Genomic DNA, 23,836 nt, shown 5'->3' with positions numbered 1-23,836 from the left:
GAAAAAATGATAATAGGAGTAAATTAGAAAGTTGCTTAAAATGTCATGCTCAATCTGAATCACAAAAGAAATATTTTGGATACAGTGTCCCTTTAATATATAGATAGTAAATACTAATAATAACAGTGTACATAGTGTAACAAGTCTACCTTTTATCAGAACTAAGTCTCGAAAGAGTAGAAACAGTGGCAATAAAATATGCAGAGGATATTAAAAAGCTAGACGTTTAACTTTTTTTTAATTATGTACAAACTAAGATCTTGTAACTATGATTAAAGCCCTGCAGCTATAGCTGATGGTATTGATGGAAGTCATTTATCATTTACAAATCATGTAAAGCAAAATAGCAGTTTGAGTTATTTATCAATTTAACAACTGAAGTTTGAATTGACTGCATTTTAATATGAGCATATTAACTCCCCTTATTGCATAACATTAATATATGTGTCTCTTGTGGAAACATAAATAGATTAGCACTTATTATTATGATTCATATTGATAAAGAGTATATCTATTGAAAGAGAAAAACACAAGTAATGATGAGCGAGCTGTTTCACCCAAATTAAAATTTAGTATGGCTGGATGTCGCTAGTTTGAATTTGATTTGCCCACTATTAAAGAATATAATATCTTCTTACCTAATAAAAGGGTTACAGTAGGTTAATCATTATTGTTTTATCAGATATGCCTACATTTTGCCCCATTGCATTTTTTATTATATTTATATCCTTTCATGTGGACAGACCATGGAAATTATAACATATATTTAAATTATGTAATAACAATTGTTAAGAAAATTTTTGTTTCAAGATTTTGTATAGATGTGTTCTAGTGGAGAACAATCAAAAGAAATGCATTTGGGCTTGTAAAGATAGGTTGAAAGGGAAAAAAAGTTAAAAAGAATTCTACATGCTTCCCAAGCACAAAGGTACCAGATTTGTAGATATTTTCTTAATCACACCAGTAATGCAAATTTACTAGGTCCATGTGCATTTTTATCGTTTTAATGGAACATTATGGTATGCACTTCTCTTTCTATGTGTTATGCAAAGATCATATAAGATTCTAGAAACATTTATAGTGTAGTTTCTGGCTTTTCCCCAAAGTAAAGGAAACCAATCTGATATATCTATCTCTGCACTTATTGATAATAATAGATTAACCCAGGATTAAAAAATCCATCAATTTCACAGTCTGATAGAAGTCTCAAGCTCTGTATGTATGCTTACAGCAGAATACATAGTATAACAAAAATAGGAGTGAACAACTTTATAATTACGCTAATATCACTTACAACAAAATATAAAAACAAATTACAACACTTTCTTGTAACTGCTTACTGACATGTTTTGGGGTTTTATTGTCTTTGCACAGCTTCTAACAGGAGCATTGCTTACGTTTACCTGTCTACAACTCTTCATCTTTCACATTGCCTTGAAGAATATCTTAAACTTTCTACAACATCTTAACACTTATATGATACTTTAGCCTAACCAGTGAGCATATCTTAAGGAATATAGACTAGCAGTTTAAACTTTAAGGGCTTTAACTAAAACTTATCACAGTGATGGCTAACCTTGGGACCCTAGATGTTTTAAAACTAAATTTCCCATGATGCCTAGGCACTCTGCAGCCTAGTTGAGCATAATGGGAAATGTAGTTCTGAAACATCAGGGGTGCCAAGGTTAGCCATGAGAAATACCCCTATCTCGCTCTGTATCTACAGCACCTATTATAAAAAACTAATAGCAATGTAAACCTAAATACAATAGCAATAGCATTATCAAATTCCAAATAAAAATATTTTCATTAAGAGCATATATTTGCAGAAAATAACAACTATAACTGGTCAAAATAACAAAAAGGAGCAGTGTTTTCAGACATCGAATAATGCAAACAAGTTCATATTAATTTTTAAACAACACAATACTAATGTTAAAAAGTCAATATTTGGATGAATAACTCTGATTTTCACAGTGGGTGCGAGACACTGTGGCTTCTAGGACTCTCCCCCACTGATAATTTTGGTGGAGATCGGTGATCATCTGGGGGTGCTTTAGCAAGGCTTGAATCAGGCAGATTCATGATGGTTACAAGCCACCAAATAAAGCCAAGCTGCTGGAATTTTTGTGCCAAGAGTGGCATCAAGTTACCCATCAGCAATGTGAAAGACCGGTGGAGAGCATGCCAAGATACATGAAAGCTGTGACTGAAAAACTCTTTTTTTTATCAAAATATTTACTTCTGAAATCTTCCTAAGTTAAAACATTAGTATTGTGTTGTCTAAAAATGAATTGCATTATACCATATCTATATTTTACTAACTATATTATACACAAGGGTAGTACTAGTACTGCTGCATCAGACTAGACCAGCAAAAACATTTTATTTAAGGTGAGGTTTATAGCGTCAGTTATGACTTAGTACCCTACTGTATTATCAATGTGTCTTTTATAAACTTTCAAAGACCATAGCCTTTTAAAACTGTAAGGATTTCAATATGCCCTGTTATTTGAGTATATGCTTTACTAACATTTGGACCATTGTTCCTGCATAAACTCCACATAAAGCTTTTCATGAGACGCCTTATTCTCCTCACATGTTTGTCATACCTATATTTTACTAATTGTTTCACACGTGAGTGTAGCATCAGTTATATTATATAGGACTAGATTTGCAAGCCCTGCATCTAATGTAAGGTTCATGATGTGTGCTATATAAAATGGAGTCCTACTGTATTCTTGGTGTGTCTCTTCTGACAAGTCTTTGTAAGTTTCGGTTGCCACTTTATATGCAGATACTGTGTTTCTTGTTTTTGCCATGCTAAATGTTATACTTGCATCAGTGAGCATTAGTTCTAATATTTTCCTCAAAATTTTTAGTGGTTAACTTTTTTCCATGATATTTATAGGTTTTACAATGTTTACCTCTATCATACTTGATTGTATCATGCCGGGAGGAGGTATAAGCAAAAATAACTCTCTCTGCTTCTATTATTGTTCAAGTTCATATGTACACTTCCACTAAAGAACATTAGACCCAATAGGGTCGCTGTTATGTCTAATATCTCGGCACCCAGGATCACTAATGAGAAAAAGTAGTGATTATTCCAAACTTCACTACATTGCTATCCCCGTCCCTGTCCCATTCGCTAACATGAGCTCCTGGTGGGCTTCATACAAATTAAAAAACATAATTTATGTAAGAACTTACCTGATAAATTCATTTCTTTCATATTAGCAAGAGTCCATGAGCTAGTGACGTATGGGATATACATTCCTACCAGGAGGGGCAAAGTTTCCCAAACCTCAAAATGCCTATAAATACACCCCTCACCACACCCACAAATCAGTTTAACGCATAGCCAAGAAGTGGGGTGATAAAAAAAAGTGCGAAAGCATAAAAAATAAGGAATTGGAATAATTGTGCTTTATACAAAAAAATCATAACCACCACAAAAAGGGTGGGCCTCATGGACTCTTGCTAATATGAAAGAAATTAATTTATCAGGTAAGTTCTTACATAAATTATGTTTTCTTTCATGTAATTAGCAAGAGTCCATGAGCTAGTGACGTATGGGATAATGACTACCCAAGATGTGGATCTTCCACGCAAGAGTCACTAGAGAGGGAGGGATAAAATAAAGACAGCCAATTCCGCTGAAAATAATCCACACCCAAAATAAAGTTTAAATCTTATAATGAAAAAAACTGAAATTATAAGCAGAAGAATCAAACTGAAACAGCTGCCTGAAGTACTTTTCTACCAAAAACTGCTTCAGAAGAAGAAAACACATAAAAATGGTAGAATTTAGTAAAAGTATGCAAAGAAGACCAAGTTGCTGCTTTGCAAATCTGATCAACTGAAGCTTCATTCCTAAACGCCCAGGAAGTAGAAACTGACCTAGTAGAATGAGCTGTAATCCTTTGAGGCGGAGTTTTACCCGACTCGACATAAGCAAGATGAATTAAAGATTTTAACCAAGATGCCAAAGAAATGGCAGAGGCCTTCTGACCTTTCCTAGAACCGGAAAAGATAACAAATAGACTAGAAGTCTTTCGGAAATTCTTAGTAGCTTCAACATAATATTTCAAAGCTCTAACTACATCCAAAGAATGCAATGATCTCTCCTTAGAATTCTTAGGATTAGGACACAATGAAGGAACCACAATTTCTCTACTAATGTTGTTAGAATTCACAACCTTAGGTAAAAATTTAAAAGAAGTTCGCAACACCACCTTATCCTGATGAAAAATCAGAAAAGGAGACTCACAAGAAAGAGCAGATAATTCAAAAACTCTTCTAGCAGAAGAGATGGCCAAAAGAAACAAAACTGTCCAAGAAAGTAATTTAATATCCAGCGAATGCATAGGTTCAAACGGAGGAGCTTGAAGAGCCCCCAGAACCAAATTCAAACTCCAAGGAGGAGAGATTGACTTAATGACAGGTTTTATACGAACCAAAGCTTGTACAAAACAATGAATATCAGGAAGATTAGTAATCTTTCTGTGAAAAAGAACAGAAAGAGCAGAGATTTGTCCTTTCAAGGAACTTGCAGACAAACCTTTATCCAAACCATCCTGAAGAAACTGTAAAATTCTCGGAATTCTAAAAGAATGCCAGGAAAAATGATGAGAAAGACACCAAGAAATGTAAGTCTTCCAGACTCTATAATATACCTTTCTGGATACAGATTTACGAGCCTGTAACATGGTATTAATCACAGAGTCAGAGAAACCTCTTTGACTAAGAATCAAGCGTTCAATCTCCATACCTTTAAATTTAAGGATTTGAGATCCTGATGGAAAAAAGGACCTTGTGACAGAAGGTCTGGTGTTAACGGGAGAGTCCACGGTTGGCAAGAGGCCATCCGGACAAGATCCGCATACCAAAACCTGTGAGGCCATGCTGGAGCCACCAGCAGAACAAACGAGCATTCCTTCAGAATCTTGGAGATTACTCTTGGAAGAAGAACTAGAGGTGGAAAGAGATAGGCAGGATGATACTTCCAAGGAAGTGACAATGCATCCACTGCTTCCTCCTGAGGATCCCTGGATCTGGACAGATACCTGGGAAGTTTCTTGTTTGGATGAGAATCCATCAGATCTATTTCTGGAAGTCCCCACATCTGAACAATCTGAAGAAATACCTCTGGGTGAAGAGACCATTCGCCCGGATGTAACGTTTGGCGACTGAGATAATCCGCTTCCCAATTGTCTATACCTGGAATATGAACCGCAGAAACTAGACAGGAGCTGGATTCCGCCCATACCAGTATTCTAGATACTTCTTTCATAGCCAGAGGACTGTGAGTCCCTCCTTGATGATTGATGTATGCCACAGTTGTGACATTGTCTGTCTGAAAACAAATGAACGATTTTCTCTTTAGAAGAGACCATGACTGAAGAGCTCTGAAAATTGCACGGAGTTCCAAAATATTGATTGGTAATCTCACCTCCTGAGATTCCCAAACCCTTTGTGCTGTCAGAGACCCCCAAACAGCTCCCCAACCTGTCAGACTTGCATCTGTTGAAATTACAGTCCAGGTCGGAAGAACAAAAGAAGCCCCCTGAACTAAACAGTGGTGATCTGTCCACCATGTCAGAGAGTGTCGTACAATCGGTTTTAAAGATATTAATTGAGATATCTTTGTGTAATCCCTGCACCACTGGTTCAGCATACAGAGCTGAAGAGGTCGCATGTGAAAACGAGCAAAGGGGATCACGTCCGATGCAGCAGTAGTAAGACCTAGAATTTCCATGCATAAGGCTACCGAAGGGAATGATTGTGATTTCGACAAGCTGAGATCAATTTTAGACGTCTCTTGTCTGTCAAATACAGAGTCATGGACACTGAATCTATCTGGAAACCTAAAAAGGTTACCCTTCTCTGACGAATCAATGAACTTTTCGGTAAATTGATCCTCCAACCATGATCTTGAAGAAACAACACAAGTCGATTCGTATGAGATTCTGCTAAATGTGAAGACTGAGCAAGTACCAAAATATTGTCGATAAGGAAATACCACAATACCCTGTTCTCTGATTACAGACAGAAGGGCACCGAGACCTTTGTAAAAATTCTTGGAGCTGTTGCTAGGCCAAACGGCAGAGCCACAAACTGGTAATGCTTGTCTAGGAAAGAGAATCTCAGAAACTGATAGCGATCTGGATGAATCGGAATATGCAGATATGCATCCTGTAAATCTATTGTGGACATATAATGCCCTTGCTGAACAAAAGGCAGGATAGTCCTTATAGTTACCATTTTGAATGTTGGTATCCTTACATAACGATTCAATATTTTTAGATCCAGAACTGGTCTGAAGGAATTCTCCTTCTTTGGTACAATGAAGAGATTTGAATAAAACCCCAGCCCCTGTTCCAGAACTGGAACTGGCATAATTACTCCAGCCAACTCTAGATCTGAAACACATTTCAGAAATGCTTGAGCTTTCGCTGGATTTACTGGGACATGGGAAAGAAAAAATCTCTTTGCAGGAGGCCTTATCTTGAAGCCAATTCTGTACCCTTCTGAAACAATGTTCTGAATCCAAAGATTGTGAATTGAATTGATCCAAATTTCTTTGAAAAAACGTAATCTGCCCCCTACCAGCTGGGCTGGAATGAGGGCCGCACCTTCATGTGGACTTGGGAGCTGGCTTTGGTTTTCTAAAAGGCTTGGATTTATTCCAGACTGGAGATGGTTTCCAAACTGATACCGCTCCTGTGGGTGAAGGATCAGGCTTTTGTTCCTTATTGTGACGAAAGGAACGAAAACGATTATTAGACCTAAATTTACCTTTAGATTTTTTATCCTGTGGTAAAAAAGTTCCTTTCCCTCCAGTAACAGTTGAGATAATAGAATCCAACTGAGAATCAAATAATTTATTACCTTGGAAAGAAAGGGAAAGCAAAGTTGACTTAGAAGACATATCAGCATTCCAAGTTTTAAGCCATAAAGCTCTTCTAGCTAAAATAGCTAGAGACATATACCTGACATCAACTCTAATGATATCAAAGATGGCATCACAAATAAAGTTATTAGCATGTTGAAGAAGATTAACAATGCTATGAGAATTATGATCTGTTACTTGTTGCGCTAAAGCTTCTAACCAAAAAGTTGAAGCTGCAGCAACATCCACTAAAGATATAGCAGGTCTAAGAAGATTACCTGAACATAAGTAAGCTTTTCTTAGAAAGGATTCAATCTTCCTATCTAATGGATCCTTAAAGGAAGTACTATCTGCCGTAGGAATAGTAGTACGTTTAGCAAGAGTAGAGATAGCCCCATCAACTTTAGGGATTTTGTCCCAAAACTCTAATCTGTCAGATGGCACATGATATAATTGCTTAAAACGTTTAGAAGGAGTAAATGAATTACCCAAATTATTCCATTCCCTGGAGATTACTTCAGAAATAGCATCAGGGACAGGAAAAACTTCTGGAATAACTACAGGAGATTTAAAAACCTTATTTAAATGTTTAGATTTAGTATCAAGAGGACCAGAATCCTCTATTTCTAATGCAATTAAGACTTCTTTAAGTAAAGAACGAATAAATTCCATTTTGAATAAATATGAAGATTTATCAGCATCAACCTCTGAGACAGAATCCTCTGAACCAGAGGAACCATTATCAGAATCAGAATGATGATGTTCATTTAAAAATTAATCTGAAAAATGAGAAGTTTTAAAAGACCTTTTACGTTTACTAGAAGGAGGAATAACAGACATGGCCTTCTTAATGGATTTAGAAACAAAATCTCTTATGTTAACAGGAACACTCTGATTATTAGATGTTGACGGAACAGCAACAGGTAATGTAACATTACTAAAGGAAATAGTATCTGCATTAACAAGTTTGTCATGACATTCATTACAAACAACAGCTGGAGGAACAGATACCACAAGTTTACAGCAGATACACTTAACTTTGGTCGATCCAGCACCAGGCAGCGTTTTTCCAGAAGTATCTTCTGACTCAGTGTCAATCTGGGACATCTTGCAATATGTAATAGAAAAAACAACATATAAAGCAAAATTGATCAAATTCCTTAAATGACAGTTTCAGGAATGGGAAAAAATGCCAGTGAACAAGCTTCTAGCAACCAGAAGAAATAAATAATGAGACTTAAATAATGTGGAGACAATAGTGACGCCCATATTTTTTAGCGCCAAAAAAGAAGCCCACATTATTTGGCGCCTAAATGCTTTTGGCGCCAAAAATGACGCCACATCCGGAATGCCGACACTTTTGGCGCAAAAAAACGTCAAAAATGACGCAACTTCCGGGGACACGTATGACGCCGGAAACAGAAAAAAAAATTTGCGGCAAAAATGTCTGCGCAAAGAATGACGCAATAAAATGAAGCATTTTCAGCCCCCGCGAGCCTAACAGCCCACAGGGAAAAAAGTCAAATTTTAAGGTAAGAAAAAAATTTATTCATATGCATTATCCCAAATATGAAACTGACTGTCTGAAATAAGGAATGTTTGAACGTCCTGAGTCAAGGCAAATAAATGTTTGAATACATATATTTAGAACTTTATATAAAAGTGCCCAACCATAGCTTAGAGTGTCACAGAAAATAAGACTTACTTACCCCAGGACACTCATCTACATGTAGTAGAAAGCCAAACCAGTACTGAAACGAGAATCAGTAGAGGTAATGGTATATATAAGAGTATATCGTCGATCTGAAAAGGGAGGTAAGAGATGAATCTCTAGGACCGATAACAGAGAACCTATGAAATAGACCCCGTAGAAGGAGATCATTGAATTCAAATAGGCAATACTCTCCTCACATCCCTCTGACATTCACTGCACGATGAGAGGAAAACCGGGCTCCAACCTGCTGCGGAGCGCATATCAACGTAGAATCTAGCACAAACTTACTTCACCACCTCCATAGGAGGCAAAGTTTGTAAAACTGATTTGTGGGTGTGGTGAGGGGTGTATTTATAGGCATTTTGAGGTTTGGGAAACTTTGCCCCTACTGGTAGGAATGTATATCCCATACGTCACTAGCTCATGGACTCTTGCTAATTACATGAAAGAAATGGACAATTAACCATATTTCTATTTTTAATTCTTATATATTATACACCTATATATTATATTATATTACATTGTTCCAAGCAGTGTTTACCTGCTGAAAAATTCTCCTGACTTACCGACCGACTAAGTATCATTAGGCCCAATAGGGTCTTTTCTTGGCCTAACATACCTCACCAGTGTTACCAATATCAAGGGGTCCAATGAGCTTTCTTGGATGGCTCATTAGCCATCCAAGAAAGCAACCATATCTATAAAACAGAGGTTTCAGATGTTTATATTATAACATTTATTTTGTTTTTTGCTAATATTAATGTAATGTGTTTCATGAAAATGTGGTCATTTATGCCTTGACATTTATTGTATATTTTTTTTTGCGCAAAACCTTAATAAAAGATTATTTAAAAAAAAAAAAATGAATTGCATTATTTGAGGTCTGAAAACACTGCATACTTTTTTGTTACTTTGCCCAGGTGTCATTTTCTGCAAATAAATGCTCTAAGTGAAAATATTTTTATTTGGAAATTGAAAGAAATATTGCCAGTAGTTTATAGCACAAAGCAAATGTTCATTTTCTCAAACACAGATCTGTATATGTATACAAGCCTTCAAAGCTGTATATTTATACAAGCATTCAAAGCAGAATCAGCACTTTTTATTCAAAGTATAGGATATATATATATATATATATATACATATATATATATATACTTATAATTTAATGATATATATATAATTTATTTTCTACTTGTCTGCATAATTACATTCTTGTCTCGCAAATTTGTAGGCCTATAAAAGCATGACATTATTTTTAGATATAACTAAATAACACTCCTCAGATCTCAATGCTAAACCTTACCAATGGCCAATTTCAGCCCATTAACCTTAAAGAATATAAAATTCCACATATGGTGTGCATAAGAATGGGAGACTACCTGGAGATGTGCATAACAATAAGACAGTGTGCAAGTGTGCACAGGTTGGAGAGTAGGGTATATGCAATGGTCTAAAAAATACATGTCTGTGTAGGTGAAGGTGTAAAAGTGCCTTGGGGTGTGCATGAGCGTGGGATAGTCCAGGGTGGGTGTGCATAAGGGTGGGATAGTCATGGGTGGGTGTGCATAAGGGTGGGATAGTCCAGGGTGGGTGTGCAAAAGGGTGGGATAGTCCTTGGTGGGTGTACATAAGAGTGGGTGAGCACTTTTTTTTCCATAAAGGTGAGAGAATGCCTGGAATTGCTTGCATAAAATAATAAAAATAAATTCTAGTAATGTGGAGAATATTGGGAAAGCTATAGGAATATTTTTGTGTTCAATACATAACTACATATCTAATCGCGCACACTACACAAATCATTATATAGTGTCACACACAGAAAGCTTACATATGTTGATCATTATTTATAATTAATATAGTTTATTAAATACAATTACTAATAAAATATAGGTCAATATATAAACAGTTTTCAATGTGTTTTTAAACTATTGCAACTTTCATTTTGTTACAGATTCACTAAAATATTACGTACTTTTTTAAGCCATGACTGACAAAGGCCCATTTCATAAGTGCGTGGGAAAGTTTACAACATCCTTACAAATTATTACAAGTACGTTTATGAGTTCTGAATCTGTTGAAAAAAAAAAAATCAGAAGCTATTATAATAAATACATCATTTTCATTTGTGTCCTTTAAAACATAACTTTAAATTATAATATTAGCAACAGCTTTAAACAAATTCTCTATGTAATCTTTGTGTTTCCTTCAAATTTGTGAATGACATTTGTTTATATTATTGGGACTTCCCATCAAATTAACTTGCCTGTTAAATGTCACATAAATTACATAAATGTATAGAAATCTTTTTCATATATTACATATACATTGCTTTATAAGTAGTTTAAAAAAAAGTGCAATTTAAATGTTTCATTTTGGGACTGATTAGGTTTAATTTTGATGCACAATATATCGTAAAAGTGCAGGTGCATATGTTTGAATACACAAATGAGAATAGTATAAATCAATTGCACAGATTCATATTTTAAGATCTTAAAATTCCAAAGAGCAAAAATTATTATCTCTGTAGTGCAGAAATAGGCCGGGAAAAAATGACTGTATATAATTTTGCACACTTATACAGTTTATATTTATATGAAGTTTATTTGCAGTCATAAGTGAATATTATGATATTTATATTTATGTTGCGAAAAGTTTTTAATATTTTCTGGTTTGAGCTAAATGTTTAACTATATAATAACCTCGAAAATTAATGTATTTATAAACAGGTGAACTGAGATGATTTTTTTTTTAATTAAAGGGATAGAGTACTGTAACATGTTATCCCCTTTAATGTGTTCTAAATTATCTATTTGACCTGATGGAGTTTTCCCAGTACTAAAGTGTTAATATTCAATTGTAATGGCTGGTTATTAATCGTGCGCCTGTAAACGGGCGAATTTGACCATTTACGGGAGCACTATAAATTAGCGATCTAAATTAGCCCAAAATCGCAAAACAGTGTTTTCACAATCACTGATAAAAAAACACTTTAAAATACTTTTAAAATATTTTTAAAAAAATTGAGCAAGCAAACCCAGTATACCCAGCATGCCTATATACAAATAAAATTTAGATTGCTTGACACTTATCGGAATGGATTCATGACCAGACTGGGAATAAAAGGAAGCCCTGGAAAAATCTTAAAACCAGTCATATTTTTTGTTGAGGCCATAAAATACACACACACCATTAAACTAAAAGGAATTACTGGGCTACTAAATAATATTAGTTTGTTATAAAAAAAGCCAGATTTTTGTTATATCAGCACATTATTTCCCAATTACATCCAACAGAATTATTTTGTTTAAATAGCTCTAGAAACCCCTGTTAATGCTGTAATAAGTTTAATGGAAACAAATGCTTAATTACTAGGGTGGTAAACACAAGGGCTGTAAACAAAAAATTTAAACATGCATGGGATACCCATAAAGCTAGCCTAAGAAAAAAGTAACATCTAATATGGGTAGACTTGATTACTTTTTTGTTTCTTATCTATTATAAAATTGTTTGTTTCTAGTCTATGTTTCTATAAAACAAAATTTAACCCATTGGCCCTTCAGAAAAAAAAATAATGAAAACAGCATAATCTTATATATATATTTCCAGTCATTTTGCTAAATGCAATTTTTTTATTCTTTTTATTACCCAATTAAACAAGAATGATGAATTAATTATAATTCATAATACTTTTCAAAAAAATCAAATAAATATGATTACAATTATGCAATATATATCGGTTGTTATCGAAATATCCTATTTTTGGCACTTAAAAGGTCAGTATACACCAATTTTAATTTAACTGAATGTAATAGACACTACTATAAAGAATAATATGAACAGATACTAATCTAAAAATCCAGTATAAAACCATTTAAAAACTTACGCTTAGATTTAGAGTTTTGCGGCCAAAGGGGTGCGTTAGCTACGCGTGTTTTTTTCCCCCCGCACCTTTTAAATAACGCTGGTATTGAGAGTTCTATGAAGGGCTGCGTTAGGCTCCAAAAAGGGAGCGTAGAGCATAATTTACCGCCACTTCAACTCTCAATACCAGCGTTGCTTACGGTAGCGGCTAGCTGGAAAAATGTGCTCATGCACGATATCCCCATAGGAAACAATGGGGCAGTTTGGGCTGAAAAAAAACCTAACACCTGCAAAAAAGCAGCGTTAAGCTCCCAACGCAGCCCCATTGTTTCCTACGGGGAAACAGTTTCTAAGTCTGCACCTAACATCCTAACATGTACCCCGAGTATAAACACCCCTAACCTTACACTTATTAACCCCTAATCTGCCGCCCCCGCTATTGCTGACCCCTGCATTTTATTATTAACCCCTAATCTGCCGCTCTGGACACCGCCGCAACCTACATTATACCTATGTACCCCTAATCTGCTGCCTACAACACCGCCGACACCTATATTATATTTATTAACCGCTAATCTGCCGCCCCAACGTCGCCGCTACCTTACATACACTTATTACCTTACCAGACCTCGCCGCCACTATAATAAATGTATTAACCCCTAAACCGCCGCACTCCCTCCTCAAAAACACTATAATAAATTGTATTAACCCCTAATCTGCCCTCCCTAATATCGCCGACACCTAACTTCAAGTATTAACCCCTAATCTCCCGACCGGACCTCGCCGCTACTCTAATAAATGTATTAACCCCTAAAGCTAAGTCTAACCCTAACCATAACAGCCCCCTAAGTTAAATATAATTTTAATCTAACGAAATAAATTAAATATTATTATCTAAAGTATTCCTATTTAAAACTAAATACTTACCTGTAAAATAAACCCTAATATAGCTACAATATAACGAATAATTATATTGTAGCTATTTTAGGATTTATATTTATTTTACAGGCAACTTTGTATTTATTTTAACTAGGTACAATAGATATTAAATAGTTATTAACTATTTAATAGCTACCTAGTTAAAATAATTACAAAATTACCTGTAAAATAAATCCTAACCTAAGTTACAATTAAACCTAACACTACACTATCAATAAATAAATTAAATCAATTAACTACAAGTACCTACAATTAAATAAACTAAACTAAATTACAAAAAAACCCCCACTAAATTACAAATCCAAGATGGCGTCCCTCGAATTCCGATTGGCTGATAGGATTCTATCAGCCAATCGGAATTAAGGGAGGAAAAATCTGATTGGCTGATTGAATCAGCCAATCCGATTCAAGTTCAATCGGATTGGCTGATCCAATCAGCCAATCAGATTGAGCTTGCATTCTATTGGCTGTTCCTCATCGGATGGATGAAGATAGAAGATGCCGCTTGGATGAAGATGTTTGCCGGTCCGGATGTCCTCTTCTGCCCGGATAGGATGAAGACTTCTGCCATTCCGGATGTCTTCTTTTGGTCCATCGCTGCTCGGCTGAGTGAAGATTACTCAAGGTAGGGAGATCTTCAGGGGATAGTGTTAGGTTTATTTAAGGGGGGTTTGGGTTAGAGTAGGGGTATGTGGGTGGTGGGTTGTAATGTTGTGGGGTGGTATTGTGTTTTTTTTACAGGCAAAAGAGCTGATTTCTTTGGGCATGCCCCGCAAAAAGCCCTTTTAAGGGCTGGTAAGGTAATAGAGCTGTTAACTATTTTAATTTAGATTAAGGTAGGGAATTTTTTTATTTTGGGGGGCTTTGTTATTTTATTAGGGGGCTTAGAGTAGGTGTAATTAGCTTAAAATTCTTGTAATCTTTTTTTATTTTTTGTAATTTAGTGTTTTGTTTTTTTGTAATTTAGTTTAGTTTATTTAATTGTAGGTACTTGTAGTTAATTGATTTAATTTATTTATTGATAGTGTAGTGTTAGGTTTAATTGTAACTTAGGTTAGGATTTATTTTACAGATAATTTTGTAATTATTTTAACTAGGTAGCTATTAAATAGTTAATAACTATTTAATAGCTATTGTACCTAGTTAAAATAAATACAAAGTTGCCTGTAAAATAAATATAAATCCTAAAATAGCTACAATATAATTATTCGTTATATTGTAGCTATATTAGGGTTTATTTTACAGGTAAGTATTTAGCTTTAAATAGGAATACTTAAGTTAATAATATTTAATTTATTTCGTTAGATTAAAATTATATTTAACATAGGGGGGTGTTAGGGCTAGGGTTATACTTAGCTTTAGGGGTTAATACATTTATTAGAGTAGCGGCGAGGTCCGGTCAGCAGATTAGGGGTTAATACTTGAAGTTAGGTGTCGCTGATGTTAGGGATGGCAGATTAGGGGTTAATACTATTTATTATAGGGTTTTTGAGGCGGGAGTGAGGCGGTTTAGGGGTTAATACATTTATTAGAGTGGCGACGAGGTCTGGTCAGCAGATTAGGGGTTAATAAGTGTAGGTAAGGTAGCGACAACGTTGGGGGGGCAGATTAGGGGTTAATAAATATTATGTAGGTGTTGGCGATGTTAGAGGCAGCAGATTAGGGGTTCATAGGGATAATGTAGGTGGCTGCGGTGTGCAGTCGGCAGATTAGGGGTTAAAAAAAATGGAGGCGGCGATGTGGGGGGGCCTCGGTTTAGGGGTACATAGGTAGTTTATGGGTGTTAGTGTACTTTAGAGCACAGTAGTTAAGAGCTTTATAAACCGGCGTTAGCCCAGAAATCTCTTAACTACTGACTTTTTTCTGTGGCTGGAGTCTTGTCGGTAGAGGCTCTACCGCTCACTTCAGCCAAGACTCTAAATACCGGCGTTAGGAAGATCCCATTGAAAAGATAGGATACGCAAATGGCTTAAGGGGATCTGCGGTATGGAAAAGTTGCGGCTTGGAAGTAAGCGTTAGACCCTTTCCTGACTGACTCTAAATACCAGCGGGCGGTAAAAAGCAGCGTTTGGACCCCTTAACGCTGCTTTTGAAGGCTAACACAGAACTCTAAATCTAGGCGTTACTTAGCAGCTCCCAGTTTAGCACTGTTGAAAAGGTTAGCTGGAACACCCACTTCAAGTGGTTCTATAGCAAAAAAGCAGACACTCCCCCCTCCCCCTTTCTCTGTATATGAAAAGACTCTTTACACAAATCGGAGCAAGTTGGAGTAGGTATACATCAGTATTCTTCTAAAACTTTGGGACTTGTTTAGGAGTCTGAAAAAGAGCACAATAGTATTTAATAATAAGCAAAACTATACATTTTTTTTAAAAAAAAAAAAAGCTGTATAGGCTATATAAATGGATCATCTACAAAACATTTATGCAAAGAAAAATCTAATGTATAATGTCCCTTTAATTATATACTTTCTTATGAGACTTTTTGAAGGTATACATATATCATCCTTGCTTTGTTTAAATTGTGATCGCTTAGATGTTAATTCTTCAATTTGATCAATGATTGTTTTACTACAACTTGTAATATATAACTTTGACCTATCTCTACTTCTTGCAGATTAATAGTACCTGGGGGATCATCTTTATTGACTTTCTCATCCATCAACTCATAGGGACTTGGATGAATGATAGACATTTCCACATTGTTCACATATGATTCTTCATCATCATCCCAGTCCATAAGAACATTGGAAACTTATTTTAACTTTAAGACCCATTGTGCATCACACAGTTATAGCTGGTGCCTCAGAAGGTGTGGATTCCGGAAGGGGTGGAGCGTGTAGGATGCACGCAACCCAGCATCCTATTTGCTGAGTGTTGAGAGCCGAGAGCATGCAACATCAACCCCACAACGCTGTTTTCCTTGGCCATTATAAATTTACTGAGGCTCGGATTGAGGGACCTTAGGGGTCCGCGTTAAGGAGTCCTTCTATGTCCTATGTCTGCTCATTAGGCTGAGCACCCTCAGTGACACGTACTGGGCTTCAACAACGTCTCACATTTGCAGAGACATGAAACCGGCGGAAACGCAATTGGAGTACAGTGATCCGAGAGACATGTAAATCCTGCGGCCCAGGTAAAATTGTTCACCATGATCTTCAATGTGTTTAGAAGTATCCTGTGCAAGTACTGAAATCACAGTATACACAGCGTTTTCGGACGACTGCCAAGGTACGTGAAGAGGTATTACCTTTTTGTATTTTTTATACTGCATTCAAGCAACCATTTGCCTATGGAACTTAAGCACTTAAAAGGCTTACTTAATAACAAGAAAGACTTTTGGTTTCAGCACATCAATGCCTATTAGTGGCCCTAAACTTAGTATGTACAGAGTTTGACTCCCATGACCTATAATAGGTAGGAGTAAAATTAGCAAGTGGAATTAGGTAGTTTGAGTTTTGGGGGCTGCTAATTTACTATATATACAACCTAGCCGTGTCTAGGGAACATTGCTTCCATTATTCACTGTGGGTAGAAGCTCAACAACAGACCCCTTTCTGACGTTTAAGCTCCGAATTTCTAGAAACCACTAATATATATATTTTTGGGATACATAAATCCAGTTTCATAACTCCTGGGAAAAGTTGTGTCTCTATGACCCAGACTGTGTAGAAGTGGAACTAGTTAGCCCAACTCTGAATCTCAATTAGGTGATTCACAGTACGGATGGTCCCCTTACCCTTTTTTTTTTTTTTTTTTTGAGGCTGTTCATTACTTGGGCAGTATTTCCCACAAAGCCATACCAATTAGGCTGATAAAATATGCAGATGTTTCTTCCTATACTAGAATAAATATTGATTTCACTTTATTTAATATTATCTTCACCTTTAAAGGGACACTGACCCCAATTTTTTTTCTTTTGTGATTCAGATAGAGCAGGCAATTTTTAGCAACTTTCTAATTTACTCCTATTATCAATTTTTCTTCATTCTCTTGCTATCTTTATTTGAAAAAGAAGGCATCTAAGCATTTTTATTAGTTCAGAACTCTGGACAGCACTTTTTTATTGGTGCATGAATATATCCACCAATCAGCAAGAACAACCCAGGTTGTTCACCAAAAATGGGTCGGCATCTAAACTTACATTCTTGCATTTCAAATAAAGATACCAAGAGAATGAATACAATTTGATAATAGGAATAAATTAGAAAGTTGCTTAAAATGTCATGCTCTATCTGAATCCCGAAAGAAAAAATTTGGGTTCAGTGTCCCTTTAAGAGTAGATTAAGGTTTACACTTGTTTTTTTGCACTTTGAGATATATACCCATCCATGTGTGGGTTCTTGTTTTTGTGTTTTTGGCACTTATGGATAAATGTTTTTCACAGGGTAAAAGCAACTCAACTACTATTATGCCAATCAAACATTGTGATAAAAAAACAAGTTATCTGATACTAGCTTAGAAGCTTCTCAAGACCATAGTGAAGTTAACTCTGCGAAGATTGACATTACTGACTTAGCTTCTTAGATATCTAAGATGATTATTCCATAATTATATGTGGTTGAAATAAAAATTAAACAGGAAATTAACAGCCTTACAAATGAAATAAGGCAATTTGCTTCTAGAAGCTGAAACAAGAGTCTCTTATCTGGATGATAGAGTTATTGAACAAGAGCAGGCTAATCAGGATCATAGTAAATAATTATCTTTACTGCAGATGAGAGTAGAAGAATTGGAAAATTGTTCCAGACGGAACAACATAAGAATTATTGGCCTACCCGAGACACCTTATATATTTTGCTATGCATAGTCTCCCTCAGTTTCTAAATATGCAACCTGTAGCCCATACTATTCCAATTCAAATAATTTATAGAGTAGGACCACTACGCAAAAATTTAGTTGGAACTAGTAAAGCTAGACCAGTAATCCTGAAGTTCTTGAATTTTCAAAAAAAAATTAATTATCTCAGACATTAAAGGAAAATTAATTCTCTGATGATAGAACAGAACAAGATGCTAATATTTCAGGATTTTTCTAATGAAACTATGTTAAAAAGAAGAGAGATGTCACCTTATTGTTCTAAACTCATAAATGCTAACTATGATGCATGACTTTTATATCCGACAAAATTGATTGTATCTGTAAATGGGGAACACAAAACACTTAACAATATGTCTGAGGTAGTGGCTTTTTGCAAAGCCAATGGTATACAATAGGTCAGACTATGACACCAACAGTGTTGGACATAGGAGTAAATGTAGTTTTATTTTTAATGTTTTATGTGTTTACACTGTTATGTTTTTATGAGAGTTGTTTTTTATTTTATTCAAATTTTGAAAGATTTATTTATTAAAGAGTTGATTTGTATCATGATGGTCTCTTTTGGTTTCTTTTCCTTTCCCATTTCCACCCCTTTTGTTTCTTCCTTTTCTCTTCATACCCCCTATTTCTCTCTCTCTTCCCTCTCATGACTTTTTTCCTCCAATCTTCTGGTAAATATAGATGGTAGTTGAGTCGCTTAAAATCTTGTCCTAGAATGTAGGGGGTATAGCATCCCAAATTAAAAGAACGGCCATTATCAAACAGTTGGGTACATATAAACCGGACATTGCAATGTTACAAGAAAACCTCCTGAATTCTGTTGAATCTACTAAATTAAAAAATGAAATGGGTGGGAGAGGTCGTAGCTGCTCCTTGCGAAAGTTGAAAAAAAAGGTATGGTGATTTTAATTAACAAACATTTAACCTACAATATATTAGCAGTAGAAGCAGAGCCTGAGGCCAGTTATCAAATTATTAAAATCAAAATAAATAATACTTTTTGAAGTGTTAAACCTGGAGAACTTAATCCATTAATGATGATGTGAGAAATAGGGTCTTGATAAATTAGTTTGACGTAATTAATGAAGTTGCCCACTATCCCAAAACTCCTCAATGCTGTAAAAAGATGATCCCACGTTATACAATCGAAAGCTTTTTCCGCATCTACTGTTAGTAATGCAAAGTCTGAGTGGTTCTTAAATTTATTACTGCTTTTCATCCCTACTGCTTGTTCCAATAAGAACATGGCTGTTCTAATATTTTTCTGGGAGGTCCTACCTGGCATAAATCCAGTTTGATCTGTATGAATAATTCCCCCTATGATTTTGTTAAGTCTGTTAGCCATTATACTTGCAGCAATTTTGTAATCAACATTTAGTAGGGAAATTGGGCGATATGCATCCATAGATTCTATGTCCTTGTCTTTATTATGTATTAATATAATATTTAGAAGGTTTATTGTTATCAACAAAGTAACTATTATATAATCTTTCAAGTACACAGACGACATCCTCCTGCAATATCTTGTAAAATTCCATTGGAATTGAATCCGGTCCGGGGACCTTACCATTTGGAGATTTTTTAACTACTGCTATTATTTCCTGAGGAAATGGCGTATGAGCCAAGAAACGCGTTGCATTTACAGGGGGCTTGACTGTATGCCCCTAGTTCACTCCTTTGTATATGTATTTTAATTTGTTTTTAATAAATAGAACTTTTTAATTTTTAAAAAATACTCTTGTGAGTGATTTTACCTGCCTGCACCTGCTTGGAGTGGAACCTAACACATAGTAACACATAGAAGTCTGCCACTTTTGGATATTGCATCCTAAGGAAAAGTCCCTTGGTGGTGAGCTGACACACCTTACCATAATATGCCAGCTTGCTCCTACTAGCACATAAGTGTGCTCATCTAATATTTAATGACTGATATCCTCTGTGGGTGAGCTGTCACACCTGATAAAATCTGCAGCCTGTCCCTACAAGCACATAGGTGTGCTCCAGAGCCTTGTGAGTACCCATTTGGCTTTTTTCTGTGGCTTTATGCTTATTTGATGATACTACACATGAGGCGCCCCTTTGATTTGTCTTTTATATAGCATCTCTGGAACATTGTTGGTAAGGAGGAGGCTGCCATTGTTGGGAAGAAAGATACACTTCTTAATCTGAAATTGAACTTTCCTTTAACATGCCAAATTGCTGGCAATTCTAATTGTATTTACATGCTTATATATCATTGAGGTTATCACTAACTATTTATTAGCGCTCACCCTTTTGTTGTGTAGATAGTTACATTGTATCTAGCTTAGGGTTTATTTTTATTTTACAGACAAGTTTGGATTTATTTTAACTAGGTAGAATAGTTATTAAATAGTTATTAACTATTTAATAACTACCTAGCTAAAATAAATACAAAAGTACCTGTAAAATAAAACCTAACCTAAGTTACACTAACACCAAACACTACACTATAATTAAATAAATTAACTAAATTAAATACAATAAAATAAATTAAATTAGCTAAAGTACAAAAAACAAACAAACATTAAATTACAGAAAATAATAAACAAATTACAGATATTTAAACTAATTACACCTAATCTAATAGCCCTATCAAAATAAAAAAGCCCCCCCAAAATAAAAATAAAAACGAGCCTAAACTACCAATAGCCCTTAAAAGGGCCTTTTTGCGGGGCATTGCCCAAAAGTAATCAGCTCTTTTACCTGAAAAAAAAATACAAACAACCCCCCCAACAGTAAAACCCACCACCCACACAACCAACCCCCCAAATAAAATACTAACTAAAATAACCTAAGCTCCCCATTGCCCTGAAAATGGCATTTGGATGGGCATTGCCCTTAAAAGGGCAGTTAGCTCTTTTGCGGCCCAAAGCCCTAACCTAAAAATAAAACCCACCCAATACACTCTTAAAAAACCTAACACTAACCCCCTGAAGATCGACTTACAGGGAGAAGTCTTTATCTAAGCCGGGCTGAAGTCCTCAACAAAGCCGGGAGAAGTCTTCATCCAAGCCGGGCAAAGTGGTCCTCCAGACGTGCAGAAGTCTTCATCCAGACGGCATCTTCTATCTTCCTCCATCCGGCGCGGAGCGGGTCCATCTTCAAGACATCCGGCGCGGAGCATCCTCTTCAATCGACGTCTTCTTACTAAATGACGGTTCCTTTAAGTGACGTCATCCAAGATAGCATCCCTTAGATTCCGATTGGCTGATAGAATTCTATCAGCCAATCGGACTTAAGGTAGAAAAAATTATATTGGCTGATTGGATCAGCCAATAGGATTGAACCTCAATCCTATTGACTAATTGAATCAGCCAATAGGATTTTTTCTACCTTAATTCCGATTGGCTGATAGAATTTTATTAGCCAATCGAAATCTAAGGGACGCCATCTTGGATGACGTCACTTAAAGGTACCGTCATTTAGTAAGAAGACTCCGGATGAAGAGGATGCTCCACATCGAATGTCTTGAAGATGGACCTGCTCCGCGCCGGATGGATGAAGATACAAGATGCCGTCTGGATGAAAACTTCTGCCCGTCTGGAGGACGAGCACGTTACACCAGCTCACCGCTAACTTAAGCAGTGCTGGTATTAGAGTGCGGTAATGAGCAAAATTTTGCTCAATGCTCACTTCTTGTCTGAAAACTCGTAATACCAGCGCTGTAGGTAAGTGAGCGGTGAGACAAAACTGCTCATTAGCACTGCACAAATTCTAACGCAAAACTCGTAATCTAGGTGTATGTGATTATTATTTATTATTTTGTAAATCTTACATTTTGTCTCTGATCTAGCAGTGCAGGGGAGACTGGTTTACAGTTGATATTTCCATTCTTATACATTGCATTGCAAAATCAAACTGTGCCAAACACAAACATTATTATTTTGTATGCGTCTTTGTAATTTATGATTTAATTTTGTTATATATAAATTGCAACTGGAATATGATCTAGCGCATATTTAGGTTTTAAACATAGATGTATATTTGCAATGTTTTGGAAACATAGCTTGGATGTCCCTTTATAGATATGTTTCATCAATTTACCACAAAACATCCATTAACTTAGTAAAGAAAGCTGATAGTTAGCTTTTAGAATTATTCTAACCTTTAATGTAACATCAGAAAAAATATTTTAAACTGTCAATCAAATAAATATGTTTTAGGAAGATGAGTAATGCACTGCTCTTTTATGACATACTCATTTACTCAGTTCAATTTATAGCATATCCTTTTTATCTTGTTTTAATCTCACCTCATTATGTTTCTGAACTCCTACTTACACTTCATAAAACCTCTGTTTATTACAAAAAAACAAAACAAATAACAAAAACATACTAACATATTGTGTACTGTTTATCAAACTATAAAATGTATTTCATATAAAAACAATGACTAGATTAGGTTAGAAACTTTTCTTATTGAGTAGTTATTTCTCTGACATAATATCCACATGAATGACAAGGACTCTGTTGATGTAATTAAAAGAAATTAAAAAAATTGTAAAGTAGAATTATTGATAGGAAATATTTTGTCACAAAAAAAACCTTTCTAAGACTCATCTCAAGCCTATAAGCAATCATGCTAGCCTGATGTAAAAAGTTAAACACTTGCAGGATACAGACCTAATGGACAAGTTGGCATCCATGAGCAGTAGAAAGGATACAGGCCCTTTCAAAACGATACTCCGAGCAAGCTGAGAAAAAAATACAAAATACAAAAATTGACTCAATCAATAAATACATACATAATTAAACATTTAGGAGCTTAAAGGGTTAGCAAATGAGCATTAGTCAAATTGCCAAAGATATAGAAAATATACAAAGCAGCACATCTAGTAAACACTACTGCAAATAGTGGTCTTAAACATGCTTAAGACATCATCAAATGTCACTTCCTGTTTGCCATCCAACACATGAGTGGCAAAACACTGATTGCGTACAATTACCAACTCACAAGTTGAAGCTTTTGTCCCAATAATATTCTTAAAATAGTCAGCATGGACTCCAGGACAACTCCTAATGTTAACATGAGTTTGATGATGACTTATGTTGAGAGACAGATGACATTTTTCATCTTTAACATATTAACGTCAATGAACGCAGCTACTGTATGAAGTATTTTTCTATATAGTTAAATGTAAGCTAAAAATATTCATATTCTAATGTAATATAACATCTTTGAGCCACCGTTTTCTTTTTCAGCTACCATTGACAGATAATTTTCCCACCACCCCTTCAGGCAAGCTAATGGAAAAGTTTCCATTCACAATTGTGGACATCTCAATTTTTAATTAGAGATTAGTTTTCTTAAGGCTGATGGAGGCAAACAGAAATGGACCCCTTCCCTTGCCCATTGTTCTTTACTAGTTCCAAAATGAATGTCTGTGGTTAAAAATCTTTCCTTAAAGGGACAGTCTACTCCATCATTTTTATTGTTTAAAAAGATAGATAATGCCTTTATTGCCCACTCCCCAGTTTTGCATAACCAACACGGATATATAAATATATTTTTTAACTCTATGATCACCTTGTATCTAAGCCTCTGCAGGCTGCACCCTTATTTCAGCCCTCTCACAAGTAACTC

The sequence above is a fragment of the Bombina bombina genome, chromosome 5 (genome assembly GCF_027579735.1).
Source record: "Bombina bombina isolate aBomBom1 chromosome 5, aBomBom1.pri, whole genome shotgun sequence".
NCBI lineage: Eukaryota > Metazoa > Chordata > Amphibia > Anura > Bombinatoridae > Bombina > Bombina bombina.
Note: the sequence above shows the minus strand (reverse complement) of the source record.